The 17,327-nt window shown below is 45.8% G+C and overlaps 1 protein-coding gene and 1 non-coding gene across 8 annotated transcripts in view; one reads left to right on the top strand and one right to left on the bottom strand.

Moving 5' to 3' along the window:
- CAMTA1 (calmodulin binding transcription activator 1) overlaps positions 1-17,327 on the top strand; it is a 1,175,303-nt gene that overhangs the window by 123,524 nt on the left and 1,034,452 nt on the right. The gene's annotated exons all lie outside the window — the stretch shown is intronic.
- LOC114812722 lies at positions 47-184 on the bottom strand. The gene has a single exon (XR_003760373.1). It is a non-coding gene; the product is annotated as a small nucleolar RNA SNORA7 (small nucleolar RNA).

Raw genomic sequence — 17,327 nt, 5'->3', positions numbered from 1 at the left:
ATCGACTCTCTCCCATCCTGCTGCCGCCCAGCACGGGTGAGTTTTGACTTGTAGCAGATTGCATTCCACGCACCAGCCACTGTCCAAGCTAGGAATGGAATGGGTCTGCCTCTGCTTGACTCTCCTTTCCAAAGCCGAGACCGATAGAGTGCTGGAAACTCTCCAGGTGCGATCCTGAGAGGGACTTGGAGAGTTAATTCTCTTAAAAATAGCTTCTGGCTTGGCGGGTGAAAAGTGATGGATAGAACCCACTGATGGAACTCAACTGGCATTATAAATATCCACTTGTCTGTGTGCAATATCGAGAGGACCCACCACTGATCAGAACTGCTGTTTTTGTAGATGCGAATGAGGTCAGCAGGCAAATTAAACAGGGTCGTGGGATAAGAAAAAGTGGCAGAAATACATTTTTAACTCCAAGCCCCAGTCAGTCTTTAATAAATTGATTCACCTCATTCTTGTCTGTGTACACTGCAGTAATTGAGTCATAAACTTTGCGAACTTTGTGTTGCCGCTGCGTTAAACCAGGGCTTTGGTTTTTAAATTTCAAAGACAATTGTGTCTCTGCGGTTGTTGAGTTGCCGATTGCCTGTAATTGAGACCTTTTTCGCATGCATCTAGTGCTGAAAATTGTAATTCCACCACCCCTTTTCCTAGAGTCCATAAAAAGATGAAATTGCAAACTCATCTGAAATCTTTGTGAAAAATCACATGTGAAATTCTGGAGTTTGTTTACGGGGCCAAGAGGGAGATCATATTACCACGGGCTTATGGTAAAGATCCAGGTAATAAAGGGTAGAGATAAACTGAGACATCTGTTTCTTCGCACTTTGTTATGTTGGTATTCTTCATGTTTTGCCACTAGCATTGCAACCTTTACAGGACAGAAAAGAAATAGCCAATTTCCTTGGAGATGGTGTGTGGAAAGAATAACTTTGAAAATTCTTCTAGGTTATCATAGCAACCAGAGTCCTCAAATGATATCATCAAATTGCAACCCTTTGAACTCGTAACACTACAGCCCTCCTGAAAGGAATCATCTGAGAGCTTTGTAACTGAAAAGAGGGAAAAAAAAATCTGCGGGGCCACAATTTTGCAAACTCATTCTGAGCAACTCAAGTAAATATTCCGAAGGGTAACGGGTGACATCTATGCTTACAAATTTATTGTTGAGCGGCACTCCCTCTGGAGTTTCTGGGTGTCTCAACCACCTCTCTTCCTCAGAGTTCATCAGGTCAAATTCAGGGTTTTTTTTTATCGCTTAGGTTTGGAATTTGCTTCCTGAGGATTTCTCCTTGTCCGGCTCTTTGTATCCGCTATAGAACATTAACAGCAAAGCCTCTCCCATACCAAATGGTGAAGGTCTGCTTTTGTGGAATCGTAGGGCAGAAATGGGAAGTTCTCCCTGGGGGAAAGGAGGCTGGCTGCAGTTCGTACCCAAGAGGACTGAAGTGAGGAGGTGGAGAAATTTCTGCCATCTTCTAAGTATCCGGGTCGGAGGAAGCCAGAATAACATCCTACAGCACGGCACATACCCTGTCGTTACTCACATAATTCATCCTCGTCCTCTCCCCTGGAAACTACCCAATAGATGGGATAACCTGTCTTGGTAATAATCAGCAGATCCTGTAGTGTGTAATACTAACTGCAGGATATATGTTACAGAAGAGCAGAGTTTCCTGGAGTTTCTCTCCTTCAGAAACTTGAGGCACATTATTGCCACCGACCTATTCCCTCAAGGTGCCCACAAAAAGCACCTTGTTATCTCCAGCCGGCTGAAACCGTGACAGAGAGAGGAAACAGTTTTCTTGGAATCACTCAGGAATTGATGGTCAGAGGTAGGATTTGAATGCAGGTCTCAACACCAGTGGGTGGAATCCTACTCCCGTGGAGTGTCTTCCAGAGGTCTGTGCCCAGTTTACATTGGGGAGAAACCTTGATTCCTGATTTACCTACCGTGGGTCTCCCAGCTATTTTTATATTCAAATGACTATGGTGACTATGCCTTCTTGGGATGTCCGTTTCCCCCCACCCGCCCCCCACAGTTGAACACTAAAAATAGGGAGAAACAGAGGGAACCCACCGGATCTCTAGCGGAAAGAGCACAGGCTTTGGAGTCAGAGGTCATGGGTTCAAATCCCGGCTCGGCCGTTTGTCAGCTGTGTGACTTTGGGCAAGTCACTTAACTTCTCGGTGCCTCAGTTACCTCATCTGTAAAATGGGGATTAAGACTGTGAGCCCCACGTGGGACAACCTGATTCCCTTGTGTCTACCCCAGCGCTTAGAACAGTGCTCGGCACATAGTAAGCGCTTAACAAATACCAACGTTATTATTAGATCATCCGTCTCTCCCTCGTACTTTGTGCCCAGGAGGTGGGAACCTTCTCAGGAGACAATTTGCTTCTTGTCTTAAGCACTAAACCTGTTTGTACTCTGGCTCCTGATGCTGATTAGTTGTGCTTCCCCATCGAAGGAGGAGAAAGAAGTCGGAGGCTGGGCTTCATTACTGCCAATCCACCTGCAGAAATCTCTTCGGTGACCTTAAATGAAATGACAAGTAGCTGTAAAGTGCCCCTCACAAATTCCCCTCCACTTTAGACCCGTTCTACCGTACTGATACAGAAAATGAGGCTAGTGGAAGGTTCTGCAGGCTGTTGGCTAACCCAGCTGGTGAGCTCTGATCCTGATTCTAAGAGTGAAACGTTTTTAATTTACATATTTAAGTGAGGACAGATATAAGTTGATTATTTAAAACCAAAAAATCTGGAAGCCTGCATTATTCAAGTCACCATCTCTTTTCCTTCTCTCTCTCTCTCTCTCTCTCTCTGTGTCTCTCCCAGACTTTCTCCTCCCTCTCTCCCCCTCTCTCCTCTTCTCTTTCACTTTTTCTCAATTATTCCAATATGGTTTTTATTTTCACTAGTCCCTGTTTCTACAAGCTGTAATTTTTGCCCCAAAGGGGAAAATATATGAAATATTATTACATATGTATTCGTTGCCCAGGGCCAGCGAGATTCCACTGGTAAATCAAAATATAAATTTAGGCAGAGGCTGAAACAGCATTTTCTGGGCTATTTTGACTGGATGGTTCTGGAGAAGCTGTTCTGATCTGTCAAGTAAATGTGTTGCTACAGAGGATTCTTTACGGCTTGGTTTTCGGCCGCAATGAAGAACGGTTTCAGCCTGACACCGAGATGCATCTTTGGTATTCTGATCCACGGGCCAACTACCCAGAAATTGAAATTGAGATTCGTTTTCGAGAGATAAATTATATTCTGCCTTGCAACATCCAAGTATTAGCGACGTGTCTCTTCTAATTGCTTTTTGGGTTGTTGGGTTTATTTTTGTTTCAGCTGCTTGCGGGTGGCTCAGCCGTACCCTTGAACGGGTAACGTGAGTGATGCAGGGCTTGAGCGGCTCCGTCAGAGGGCCGCGTCAGTGCGCGACACTCTGCACAGCAACCGCCAGAGAGGTTTGCCCTCGGGGGGCTTCCATTTGAATGAGTGGGCCCAACTAATATGTCAGGTTCTCCCCCTATCTGTTTCTCTCCACAACCTTTCCTCCCCCACCCCCGAATCCTAGGGGAGGGAAGTCATTAAGAATCGGGAGGCAGAGATCTTTTCTCCACTTCAGCCCAATCCAGGAACACTTTCTGGAAGAGGTAGGCTCTGAGGTGAATTTTCAATGAGGGAGAGGCGATCTCTTCATGGGTGTCATTACCATCAGAAAGTTTCATAGATGTAGAGGGGAGGGCCTTTACAGGCCCAGTGGGCTGGCTTGGAGGTTGGTTTCTATGTGGGAAAACCACTCTCTCCACCTTCAAAGCCTTATTAAGGTTACCTCTCCTCCAAGTGGCCTTCCCCGATTAAGCCCTCTTTTCCTCAGCTTCCACCCCCATTCTGCATCGTCCACGAACTCGGGTCTGAGACCTTTGGACATTTGATATTTGCTCCACCCTTAGGCCCACAGTACTGACATAAGTATCTTTAAATTATATACTATAAATTATTTGATTATATTGATGTCTGTCTCCCCGACTAGACTGTAAGCTCACTGTGGGCCGGAAACGTGTTTACCAACTCTGTTATATTGTAATAATAATAATAATTTTGGTATTTGTTAAGCGCTTACTATGTGCCAGGCACTGTTTTAAGCACTGGGGTAGATACAATATAATTGGGTTGAACACAGTCCCTGTCCCACATGGGGCTCACAGTCTTAATCCCCATTTTACAGATGAGGGAACTGAGGCTCAGAGAAGTGAAGTGACTTGCCCAAGGTCACACATCAGACACTCTCCCAGATGCTCAGTTCAGTGCTGTACACACAGTAAGCTCTCAATAAATACCATTGGTGGTGATGATGATGATAAATGAGAGAGGAGATGAAAAAAGGATTTCAGCTTGACTAGTCTGACAAGAACAGAGCGAATTCCTCCTTTGCGACCCAATGGCGATTAGGGCTGCAATTCAGCAAGAAACAGTTCTGGAGAATGAGGTGCTGCACATTTTCTCCATATCAGCTCTCCTCCATCTCCCCCCGCCACCCCAAAATCAACCATCTCTCCAAGTGAAGTTGGTGGTCCTCTGGGGTCTTGGTGAGAGGATCCATCATGGTCTCAGTTCTCACATGCTTCCCCCTCCCACCCCCAAGATCATTTGTTTCTGACTTCTTTTAGGAACTTGCGGAGGTGAGGCGTCTGTGCAGGGACCAGACTCAAGCCTTCAGAAGATTAGTTCAAATTGGCTGGATTTTTATCTTAAAGCATCTCCAAGTTGACTAAGGGTTACCCCAGAGAAAAAATTCTTCACTCCCCTCCTTCCCATCTGCCTTGAAAATTAGGGTCAGAGCTGAGAGCTGGCACTGTATGCATGCTAAAGAACCACCCGCCCTATCTGTGGGCCAACCATGTGTGCACGTGGGCCTTTCCAGGGTCCCCGAGCACTAAGTTTGTCTCTGGGCGTCGGTATCGACAGGTGAGAGTGCAATATTAATTTGACCCCATTCAGGCTTTTTCGAAGTCGCAGAGGAATATTGAGAAATCATTGCTGAAAGTGCTTGATCAATTTAAATTTAATTAAAAAAGCAGCAGATCAAAGCATAACATAGTAAAGTACAGTAATAACGATGAGCATTCTAATAATTTTATATTGAAATGACTGGATTTTTTTTTTCCCTGAAGGAAGGCAGTAGGCTTAAGCTAGCTTACCTACCCTATTTCTATTTTCTCTTAAGGAAAAGCTGGTCTTCCCCCCAGCATGACCCACAATTTATTGGACTGTTTCTGTCCCCTGAACTATTAGTTGCAACCCTCAGAATTGGGAGATGTTTTACAAGTTCATTCATTCAAACGTTTTTATTGAACGTTTACTGTGTACAGAGCACTGTACGAAGCGCTTGGGAGAGTACCATGTAACAATAAATAGGCACATTCCCTGCCCACATTGAGTTTACAGTAGTTCAGAAGTTATTTTTGAGAACACAAGTCACGGAAGGAAAAGTTATCAAAGGTTCTGGCTCTTACTCTTCAATTTACTTCTACTTGTAATAGTGATATTTTTTGACTACCTACTGAGTTTGTTGCACTGTGCTAAGCTGTTGGGAAGTATAATGATAATAATAATAATGATAATAATGATGGCATTTGTTAAGCACTTTCTATGTGTCAAGCACTCTTCTAAGCGCTAGAAAATGGAACAGGACACTATTTGCTTACCCATAAGAAGCTTATGTTCTAATGAAGGGAAGCACTTTAACTTTTCCACCCTTGAAAAAGCCTTCCAAAATTCAAAAGCAGGATTATTTTACCAGATTTTAATTGCATGTCTCTCTTTGGTACCCTTGGGCAGGGAGATTCTTTGTCCAAACAAGGTAGAGATAAGTTTGATTTGGAATAACCTCCAATAACTTTGTTTACAATGGAGGGGTTTGAAAGCCTTCATTTCATTGAGAATCTTTAGCTCGGGTAAATGATCCATTCTGGATTTCTGGTAATGAAAGTGTGCTGAAGGTATAAATGAGCTTGGGGCTTTTCTGAAAACCAGAGTGGCAATCCAGAGGCAGTTGTCCTAGACACCCTCTGGGGTTTTGAGGAAATGGTCTTTGGGTGCTATAGCCCAAGACTTGTTCCAGGACCTACTGAAGATCCCAAGTAACTATTTGGTAGGCTTTGGCATTGTATTCATGAGGAAGGCCAGCTGTGGGGGAATTAACTGTGAAGAGCTTCTGAGATCTGCTTCTGCATCACTTCAGGATGTCTCTTGTATTATTCAGGTTTAGAGAAGAAAAGCTGATATTCTGTAGATATTCATTCCCCTCCGGTCTTTAAAGTCCCAGCCAATTTCCTTTAAGGGAATCCGCTTAAGGGGGACAGTGGGTAATCAACCCAGTTCCCAAACACTGTAGAACCCAGTAATGCCCATCCCTTTGTGCTTGGCAATCATTTTTAGGATCCCTTGCAAGATTTTTCTTGAAAATTTGGAGTCGTCCACAGCTTTTTGATTCCAGGCTTTGCTGTTGCTTTTACTATGCATTGAGGTTGCATCCTGGGCTAGTCAGCCAGTCAGTTGTATTTACGGAGTGCTTACTGTGTGCAGAGCACTGTATTAAGCACTTGAGAGAGTACGGTATAACAATAAACACACATTCCCTGCCCACAACGAGCTTTCATTCTAGAGGAGGAGAGAGACATTAATATAAATAAATAAATGACAGATATGAACTTAAGTCCTGTAGGGCTGGGATGGGGGTTGAATAAAGGGAGCAAGTCGTGGCGACGCAAAAGGGAATGGGCTAACTCCTATATAGAGCCTACAGAGGAGTTGGAACCTTCCCTCTAAAAGCCCCAAGATCATAGGTCGTATCACACGTGCAGGGTATTGGGCGAGCTCACTGTGAGCAGGGAATGAGTCTGTTATATTGTTGTGTTGTACTCTCCAAGCACTTAACACAGTGCCCCTGTACACAGTAAGCACTCGATAACCATGATAGATTGATAGATGGATTGATAGACTGATACAGATGCAGCCCCAACATTGACCTTTTTTAATTCCTGTGTACTCCCCTCCCAGGGCATGAAGACTGAGGGATTTGCCACCTGCAAGTACATGTTTCAAGAAATTCCGCTTACCCAAGCCCCTGAGAAATTTGAAACCAAACACTCCAAACTGTCAAGTTAAAATCAGACCTTGCCCCGGTCAGGGAAATGCTGTTCTTGTGTTTTGAATGGATCAAACAATTTGCTTGAATTCGGTTTGAGTGGTGGGAAGCAGTTGTGTACAGTTCCTCTAGATTCTTCCTCGTGGCACTGTCAGAGAAGGTCATCTCATCCCCTCCATCTATCTCACAGTATCTGTGTTTACATAGCTCTGCAAACAGGGTCAAATACTCCAGCTGAATATTGAATGAGGAAGGTTTTTTTTTAATACAAACAAATCCAAACCCAAGAATCTTCCTCTTGAATGATTAATAGATAGTAGGTTTTAGTCTATTTAGGGACAGTGGAATGAGGAGATGTTTGACCTGGTGCTGGAGGCTGGGTGGCGGTAAACTTTTCTTTAATGGCAGGATGACCTTAAGCCTGAATATCCAGTCCCAAACACATTTTCTTTGTAATTTCTCAACTACAGGGAAAGTAAACTGGCAGTTGCAGTGGCTGCTTAGAAAGAGAAGGATCCTTTGCCTTCTGATGGATTGACATCCAAAATGACAATAAATCTACTAATAAAGGAGGTCAGGAGTTACCCCCAAGACAGAGAGGCCATGTTAATTATGTCTTCTTGCGTGTTCCCTGAATATAACTGTCCCTTCTCACTTCCTTTTACTGAATTTAAAACAAAATGAAGATGAGGCTGGAATGTCCCTCTGTTGCTCTGACTCAGAGCGGCAAGGCTGGGGTTCCCAGCCAGAGACTGCCAATCAATCAATGAATGGTATTTATTGAGTGCTTAGTGTTTGCAAAACACTGTGCTAAGCACTTGACCTCACAGGCTTTCTGGGATTAGGTGACTCAGAGGGGTGTTTAAGGGGAGAGCAGCATAACTTAATGGATAGCACAGAAGGGAGTCAGAAGGACCTGAATTCTAATCCCTGCTCTACCATACGTCTGCTGTGTGACCTTGGGCAAGTCACTTTTCTGGGCCTCAGTTTTCTCATCTGTAAAATGGGAATTAAAAGTCTGAGCCCCATGTGTCCAACCTGATGAGCTTGTATCTACCCCAGAGCTTTGAACAGTCCTTGACATGTAGCACTTAACAAGTACCATAGTAATAATAATAATAACAATTATTAGGACTGGAGGAGAGCAGAAGCCTGGGAACAGAGTGTGAGTTTTTTGCCAAAATCAATCAGTGGTATTTATTGAGTGCTTACTGTGTGCAGAGCACTGTACTATGTGCTTGGGAGAGTACAAGAGAATTAGCAGATACGTTCGCTGCCCGTAACTATCTTATAGCCCAGTTATGCCCACAGAGAGGGCTTTTAATAGACTGGCATGGCATCAGCTGGATCACCCGAGTTGATGTCGTGTATTTTATTATCTGGTTGATCGCAGAGCAGTTCTGCTGTCCTAGGGCTTTGGAGATTGTGGCTCTGGGTTTCTGACTCCTCCATCTGGGTTTCAGATTGGCACACACAGGCCCCTCAGAAACCTCTTGGCTCCCTCAGGTCATCAGCTGAAAGGTTGTGCTCTCTCCAACTGGCTGCCTCAGGATGCTCGGCAGCAGGGATGAGGCGAGCACTAGCATTGGCCCTTATTCGTGTCTGAAGGAGATATTATTCCCAAGAAGTCGCCGAGTGTGAAAATATATGTTGTCTTGCAAATGGGACACTAATGAAATATTAAAGTGAATTCTTGCCAGTCCCCTGCGGGCCTCTCTTCCATCTCTCAATTTTAGTCTATCTTTACATAAAAAGCCCCGGGGAATTAACAATTCCCTGGACTTTCCAAAATAACCTTGGCATTTCTGCTGCCTTAGTAGATGGAATGAGACTTTATATTTGGAGGCCTTCCGGATTGCTCTCCATGGGCACCGTTCCTGGGGCAAAACCCTTGTCCCGGCTGCCATGCCTACTATTCACTAGGAAGTTGGCATCCAAGAGTCCTCGGCGGAGAAGCAGCATGGCCTACTGGCAAGACCATGGGCCTGGAAGTCAGAGGACCCGGGTTCTAATCCCGGCTCTGCCAGATGCTTACTGTGTGACCTTGGGCAAGTCACTTCACTTCTCAGTAGCTCGGTTTTCCTGTTCTCCCTCCTACTTAGATTGTGAGCCCCATGTGGGACAGCGACTGTGTCCAACCTAGTTAACTTGTATCGACCCCAGCGCCTAGAACAGTGTTTGACACTAAGAAAGTTCTTAAATAGCTTAAAAAAAATCATTCTACTCTTTGGGAAGGGGCTTCTGAAAGAAGAGGAAGAGGATTTAAGTATATTTGGGGAGGTTTTATTTTATTCATACAACAACTTTTTTAAATCAGTTGTCCAACTTAGATATGTGTGGGTGTGTGTTTTATATATGTCAAGCACTGTTCTAAACACTGGGGTAGATACAAGCTAATCAGGTTGGACGCAGTCGCTGTCCCACATGGGGCTCACAGTCTGAGCCCCTGACTGAGCCCTTTTCTCCTCTTCTCCCGCTCCCTTCTGCATTGCTCATACTTGCTCCTTCATTCATCCTCCCTCCCTTCCCCACAGCACATATGTATACACCTGTAATTTATTTATTTATTAATTATTGCTCCTTCATTCATCCTCCCTCCCTTCTCCACAGCACATATGTATATATCTGTAATTTCTTTATTATTATCTATTTATTCATATTAATGTCTGTCTCCCCCTCTAGACTGTGAGCTTGTTGTGGGCAAGGAATGTGTCTGATGTTGTATTATCCTCTCCCCAGTGCTTAGTACAGTGCTTTGCACATAGAAGCACTCGATAAATGCAATTAATAATAATAACAGTAATACTAACAGTCAATCCCCATTTTATAGATGAGGTAGCTGAGGCACAGAGAAGTTAGGTGTCTTGCCTGAGGTCACACAGCATAATGACAGAGGCAGGATTAGAACCCACGACCTCTGACTCCCAGGCCCGTTCTCTCTCCACTAGACTATGCTGCTTCCCAGTATTATTAAACAGAGACCCCTTCGAATCTACTGTTGATGAATAACATGGTTCTGAACCTTTCATTGCTTCCTTCTGAAACCACCTCCAAGCAAAGGCACATCGCCCAGCCAGCCAGGATTTATGTACCTATCTTTAAATTATATATTATAAATCGTTTATATTAATGTCCGTTTCCCCCTCTAGACTACAATCTCGTTATGGACAGGGAACATGTCCATTAATTCTGCTGTATTGTACGCTCCTGATCAATCATTCATTCAACTGATTGTATTTATTGAGCTCTTCCTGCGTGCAAAGCAGTGTACAAAGTGTTTGGGAGAATACAATATAACAGAGTCGGTAGACATATTCCCTGCCCACAATGAGCTTACAGCCTAGAGGGGGAAACGGACATTAATAGAAATAAATGAATTCAAGTTATGTACATGAGTGCTGTGGAGATGAGGGAGGGATGAAGAGGAAAGGGTGTAAATTCAAGTGCAAATGACACAGAAGAGAGGGAGAAGAGGAATCAAGAGTTTAGTCAGGGAAGGCCTCTTGCAGGAGATGGGCCTTCAGTAAGGCTTTGAAGGTGGGGAGAGCGATCGTCCGTCGGATATGAAGAGGGAGGGCGTTCCAGGCCAGAGGCAGGATGTGGGTGAGAGGTCGGTGGCGAGATGGGTGAGATCAAGGCACAGCGAACAGACTGGCAGTGGAGGAGCGAAGTTTGCGGGCTGAGTTGCCGAAGGAGAGCAGCGAGGTAAGGTAGGAGGAGGCAAGGTGATCGAGTGTTTTAAAGTCAGTGGTAAGGAGTTTCTGTTTGACGTGGAGGTGGGTGGGCTTAGTACAGTGCTCTGCAAATAGTAAGTGCTCAACAAATACCAGTGATTGATTGATTATTCCTGGCCATATTGGTAGAATCATCAACTAGGAGAACTGAGTTCTAGTTCCATTTCAGCCCCTGACTTGCTGTGGGACCTTGGGACAATTTAGATTCTCTGAGTGTCCATTTTTCTAACTATAAAATGTCTGTGGGATTTCCTGTTCCTTCTTTACAACTTCCCTGGGAGTTGTGATCAATGAGATAATAGGTGTGAAAGTGACTCTAGTGTTTTGGATGAGAGCTGCTATCCATTTCCAAGATGATCTTATTTTTATGATTTAATGAACTGAGAGGATGCAAACCTACCCTTGCGGTCTGTAAAGAACTGGAGGATCCTATGCCGGGTAGGGGCCCGAAGGACTCCCTCCCTTAAGGACCTCACACCCTCTGCACAATACTCTGTCCTGTTGTAGGTCTCTTTTGGACCTATCCACCTTCTCAAGCCGAAAGTGTAGAGAGGGTTAGCTGAAGCTCAGAATCAACCCTGGTCATTGTCCCTCATCCATCCATCCATCCACCCACCCACCCATCCTTCCATCAGTCAGTCTGCGGTATTTATCGGATACCTTTTTTTGTGAGGAACACCGTATTAAGCATCTGGGACAGTATGATAGAGGAAAAATGCATCCCTGCCCTCAAGGTGCTTGTGGTCTTTAGGGGAAGATGGACACTGAGCAAATCACTGATGGGAACATGTCTGCCAACTCTGAAAATAATAATAATATATTATGGTATTTGTTAAGCGCTTCTATGTACCAAGCATTGTTCTAAGTGCTGGGGTAGATACGAGGTAATTAGGTTGGACACAGTCCCTATCTCACTTGGGGCCCTCAGTCTTAATCCCCAGTTTACAGATGAAGTAACTGAGGCACAGTGAAGCGACTTGCCCGACGTCGCACGGCAGACAGGTGGTGGAGCTGGGATTAAAACCCCAGGCCCGTGCTCTTTCCGCTAGGCCACGCTGCTTCGCACAACCTGAGTGCTTAGTACAGTGCTCTGCACACAGTAAGCGCTCAGTTAATACGATTAATTGATTGGTCGATGGGAGAAATGAAGAATGAAAAGTTGGACAGGCACGAAGTGCATCAGCTGTCGCCTGTAGCTGAGCAAAGCTGCCTGCAACCCCCAAAGGAAAGAGGAGTCAGGCGGGGTCTGGGGGGGTCAGCCGGGGGAGGAGAGCGAGGAATCGACTTCTACCTCCAGGAAGGGCGGGGCTGGGCTCTCACACAGCTGCCCACCACTGTTCAGCCTCTTTCTCTCCCCTCATCCCGAAGCCTTCCTCGGCTCCATCTAACCGGCTTTTTATCTTAATTTACGAGCTTGCTACAGTGCCAATGAAGACATACTGTGCTCCTGCCTGAAAAGGCCCATCTGAATCTTAATGCCGTGCGAATGCTAAGTAGGGTCTTTAACTGGAGTGGGTTACGGAATGAGAAGCAGTGAGAAAGTTCCAGCTTAAGCCAACTTAAGCCGAGCCCTAGGGGCTCAGCGCCCCCCGTCCCCCGATTGGCTTTACTTTTAATGAACCCTTTTGATTTATATTTTCATTTAGATTTTTTGGAGGAACACCATCCTTTATTTGGGGTTATGAAATCCACTTTGAGAGCTTGAGTTTCTCCAGTTCATTGGGCAAATGTGTATTTATTTGGATATTTTTAAAGGGTCATAATTTTATGAATCTCTTTCAGAGGAGAGTCTGTCCCCTTCCCCGCTCCCCATCACCTCCCCTGGCACCGTGTTTTCCAAGAAGCCAGAGCCAAACATGAAAGATGACTTTCACACTGGGCCACCCTTTAGGTTTCATTTTATAAATAGACATTTTGTTTCTTATTCTTTTTACTATTTTACTTGTCCCTTTACTGACTGGGAGGGATTTATTCTTGAACATGAGCTTTTCCTCTGCCGCCTCTTGGGACCCCCAATCCTAAATGAATCTGGGGCCTTTGCCCATCTTCCAACTTCCATCAAACCATGGTGGAGATTTGCTCCTCTTTTATTCATTCGTTCAGTCGAATGTATTGAACGCTTACTGTGTGCAGAGCGCTATACTAAACGCTTGGAAAGTACAGTTCGGCAACAGAGACAATTCCTACCCGAAAATGGTTTTACACCCCTGCCCATAGCACTTATGTACGTATCTGTAATTTATTTATTTCTATTAATATCTGTATCCCCCTCTAGACTGTAAGCTCATTGTGGGCAGGGAATATGTCCATCAGCTCTGTTATAGTGTACTCTCCCAAGCACTTAGTACAGCGCTCTGCACACAGAAAGTACTCAGTAAATAGCATTGAAGGGGAAGCTGCGGCAGCAAGGCAAGCGGTGTGGTCTAATGGATAGAGTAAGGGCCTGGGAGTCAGAAGGGCTTGAGGTCTAATCCCAGCTCTGTCACTTGTCTGCTGTTGGACCTTGGGCAAGTCACTTAATTTCTCAGTGCCTCAGTTACCGCATTTGGAAAATGGGGAATAAGACTGAGAGCCCCACGTGGGACAGGGGCTGTGTCTACTCCAGCATTTAGTGCAGTGCCTGGCACATAGTAAGCACTTAACAAATACCATATAAGAAAAAAAAAGGGGCGGCCAGAGAGAGCTAGGCCAGGGGAGTTTGGGAGAGGAGAAGCCGGAAGACTATTGAGGGAGCCAGTTGTGGGGCTCTTGGAGAGGGGCCTGATTTAGGTGCCCCCAGATGGTAGAGAAATCTTTCTAGCCCCAGTATATCACCTCCCCAAATAATAATAATTATTATTATTATTATGGTATGTGTTAAGCACTTACTATGTGCCAAGCATGTTCTAAATACTGGGGTAGATACGAGGTAATCAGGTTGTCCTACATGGGGCTACCGGTCTTAATCCCCATTTTACAGATGAGGTAACTGTAGCACAGAGAAGTTAAACAGCTTGCCCAAGGTCACACAGCAGACACGTAGACAGAGCCGGGATTAGAATTCACGTCCTCGGACTCCCAAGCCCGTGCTCTTTCCACTAAACCATACTGCTTCTCTAAATGTTCCTGTAGACTCCTATTCTCTCCTGGCCTCTCCTGCTCATCAGTGGGACCAGCAGGCTGGTTGTCGATTGGTCACGAACTTTTAACACAGGCTCTGGTGGACGTGAAGTCAGCAGGGAGTAGATGACATCGGAATGGTGGCGAGTGACGGCTATACTATTCCCGTGGCAAATGATACATATAGCAGCCTTGCAGGATCTTTAGAGAAACTAGCAGCATGGGTCAGCGAGGGAGGGACGCCGTGGACACATACATTTCTGCAGGACAGGATGTGGGAGTTGCAGCGGAGAGCAAATCAGTACATCTGAACCCGGACACTTTGCCCCTGACTGGCTGGTTTTCAGTGATGGCTGAGCTCAAGGAGGTTGGGAACAGACGATTATCATCTGATGTTGGGGGCTGCAAGGCATGAGCAAAGGCATGAGATAATAATAATAACTGTGGTATTTGTTAAGCACTTACTATGCACCAGGCTGGAGTGAATACAAGCAAATCCGGTTGGACACAGTCCCTGTCCCCCATGGGGCTCACGGTCTGAATCCCCATTTGACAGATGAGGTAACTGAGGCCCAGAGAAGTGAAGTGACTTGCCCAGAATCACGCAGCAGACCAGTGGTAGAGCCGGGATTAGAACCCATGACGTTATGACTCCCGGTCCTGTGCTCTACCCACTACCCCATGCTGCTTCAAACTGTGCTTTACTTTCGAAAGAGCTGTAATTCGAGAGCCACGGTGTCCTTGTCCCTCAGGTTGATAGGTTTAGTGGGTTCTGAGGAAACGCTTCCTTGATTGAGCCTGAAGGCCAATGAGGAACCTGCAGGAGTGCAAGGGCTTCCCCAGGCCACTTCCGCCCAGCCCAGCCCAGCCGTACCCAGGCCCCATGTTCGCTAAAGGAGGCAACGGCTGGGGAGATCGCTGGGGCAGGGAGAAAGTGCTCCTGGGGAAGAGCAGGAAGGGTACAGTGTTTCTCCAGCTAAGGAGGCATCTCAGCCTTGTGGTGGTCCGAGATGCCAGAACCCTGACTTTAGTGTGAGATCTGGGGTGACTCTTGCCAGGAGAGCCCTGCCGGAAGAGATGGGCCCTTTCAAGAGTGAGGGAAGAGCACCAGATATCAAAATGAAATGAGGTGGCACCCCGGTTCTGTTGCCCTCAACAGCATTCTGGGACACCAACAGGTCCCTACACTGCAGTTCCTAATCAGTGTAGGTGGGTTACAGTGGCTCCGTGTCATTCACTGGAATTCCTGGATAAACTCCTCAAATGGGCTTTATTCACCTGGTGCCTCCACTTCCTCTTCTCCAATTCCCTTCTTAACTCCGTAGTTTGGTTTCCGTCCGCCCCACGCTTCTCACCGATCACCTTGTCGGAACTAACGGACTTTGCCCTAATCCTCCTCCAGTTCTTGGCTGCCTTCAACACTGTGGGCTACTCTCTTTTCCTTGAAACACCATCTAGCCTGCAGCCCTTGGAGTTCACTAGATCCGGATCCAAAGCCATTGTCCAGGAAAGCGGCTAGGATAAATTTAGCTTGGCTTACCTTAGGGATGGTTATCAATACTTGTTTTCCTTCCTTCTCTGACTGTGACTTAGTCTGGTACATAGTAAGCTCTTAAAATACCATGGGAAAAAGATCTGGATTCTAATGTTGGCTCCGCCCCTTGCCTGTTTCGGGACCTTCGTCAAGTTACTTAACTCCTCCGTGTCTCTGTTTCCTCATCTTTAAAATGGGGTTTCAGTACCTATTCTCCACCGCCCCCTTAGACTGTGAGCCCCATGTGGGACTGGGATTGGGTCTGATCCGACTGCATTTTATCTACCCCAGGGCTTAACAGTGTCTGGCACGTAGTAAACCCTATACAAATACCCCAGTTATTATTTAGTGACTTAAATGAGGAGCTTCCTACTCTAATACATGGTCTGTCCTCATCACAAGGGATGTGTGTTCTCCAAGCTGAGTCTTTTCAATAAATCCAATGAGGTCTCCATGATGCTAAGTGCCATTCAGGAACCTGGATGCTATCCTGAGGAGTTGGAGACCAGAAGACAAGCCCAAGACAGACCACCTGTCTGCTGTGTGTGACTCTGGGCAAGTCACTTCACTTCTCTGGGCCTCAGTTACTTCATCTGTAAAATGGGGGTTGAGACTGGGAACCTCCTGTAAGACAGGGACTGTGTCCAACCCGATTAACTTGCATCCATCCCAGCGCTTAGAACAGTGTTTGGCACATAGTAAGTGCTTAAAAAGTACCATAATAGTTATGATAGATACACATTGGCTCATTTTAAGGAGGCGGGGGACCTTTGCTAATTGACATTTTTTTTTCCTCTTACTCTCCAGTCTTGTGGTAAATTTCTTAGATGTCCCTGATGGTTTTCCGATGGTCTTCCCTTCCCCTCAACACCCATGATTTTTTCTTTTCCTGGGGGCAGGAGGGAAGATGGAACATCTGACCTGGTTGAGTTAAGAATTGGTGAGGCCGATCTTGTCACTTCTGAGGAAGCAGTTCCCCCCGACCATTGCAGTCTCTCCCGCCCCCCAACTCTCCCTCTCTTCCTGAGTTCCACTTAGTTGGATCGCTCATCTGTTTTCCAAGAAAGAATGCTAATAGAGATGGTCAAATTGAGTTATGAGATGCCAGGAAGACAAGAGTCCCAGAGAAGCAGCGAGTGGAGTTCCTGTAAGGCATCCCTCCTTCCCACCATCTGAATTATGGCCACTTTGTGTGTTTCTACAGGGACACAGTCCTGCTCCCCGTCTGGGCATTTTCAGGAGTGTGATTAACTGGACGTTGTTTGCTAGGTGACTTCACATCTGTTCTCTCCTCCTCTTACATACGTTTAAGACTTTGGCACAGATAAGAAGCAGTATGGCCTAGTGGATACAGCAGCAGAGAAGCAGTGTGGTGTAGTGGAGAGAGCACAGGCCTGGGAGTCAGAAGGTCATGGGTTTTATCCTGGCTCCGCCACCTGTCTGCTGTGTGACTCTGGGCAAGTCAGTTCACTTCTCTGGGCCTCAGTTATCTCATCTGTAAAAGGGTTGAGACTGGGAACCTCCTATAGGACAGGGACTGTGTCCAACCCGATTAACTTGCATCCACCCCAGTGCTTAGAACAGTGTTGGGAACATAGTAAGTGCTGAAAAAGTACCGTAATAATTATTATGATAGTTACACATTTGTTCATTTTAAGGAGGTGGGGGGCCTTTGCTAATTGACATTTTTTTCTCTTACTCTCCACTCTCGTGGTGAATCTTCTTAGGCGTCCCTAACCAGCACCAGTAGGTGCTGACTGATGATAAGGTGGTGAATGGTTTTTTTTGGCAGGGTCTTTTGA

The sequence above is a fragment of the Ornithorhynchus anatinus genome, chromosome 5, assembly GCF_004115215.2.
Source record: "Ornithorhynchus anatinus isolate Pmale09 chromosome 5, mOrnAna1.pri.v4, whole genome shotgun sequence".
NCBI lineage: Eukaryota > Metazoa > Chordata > Mammalia > Monotremata > Ornithorhynchidae > Ornithorhynchus > Ornithorhynchus anatinus.
The sequence above is the reverse complement of the archived record's forward strand: the minus strand, read 5'-3'. Positions and strand labels throughout refer to the sequence as shown.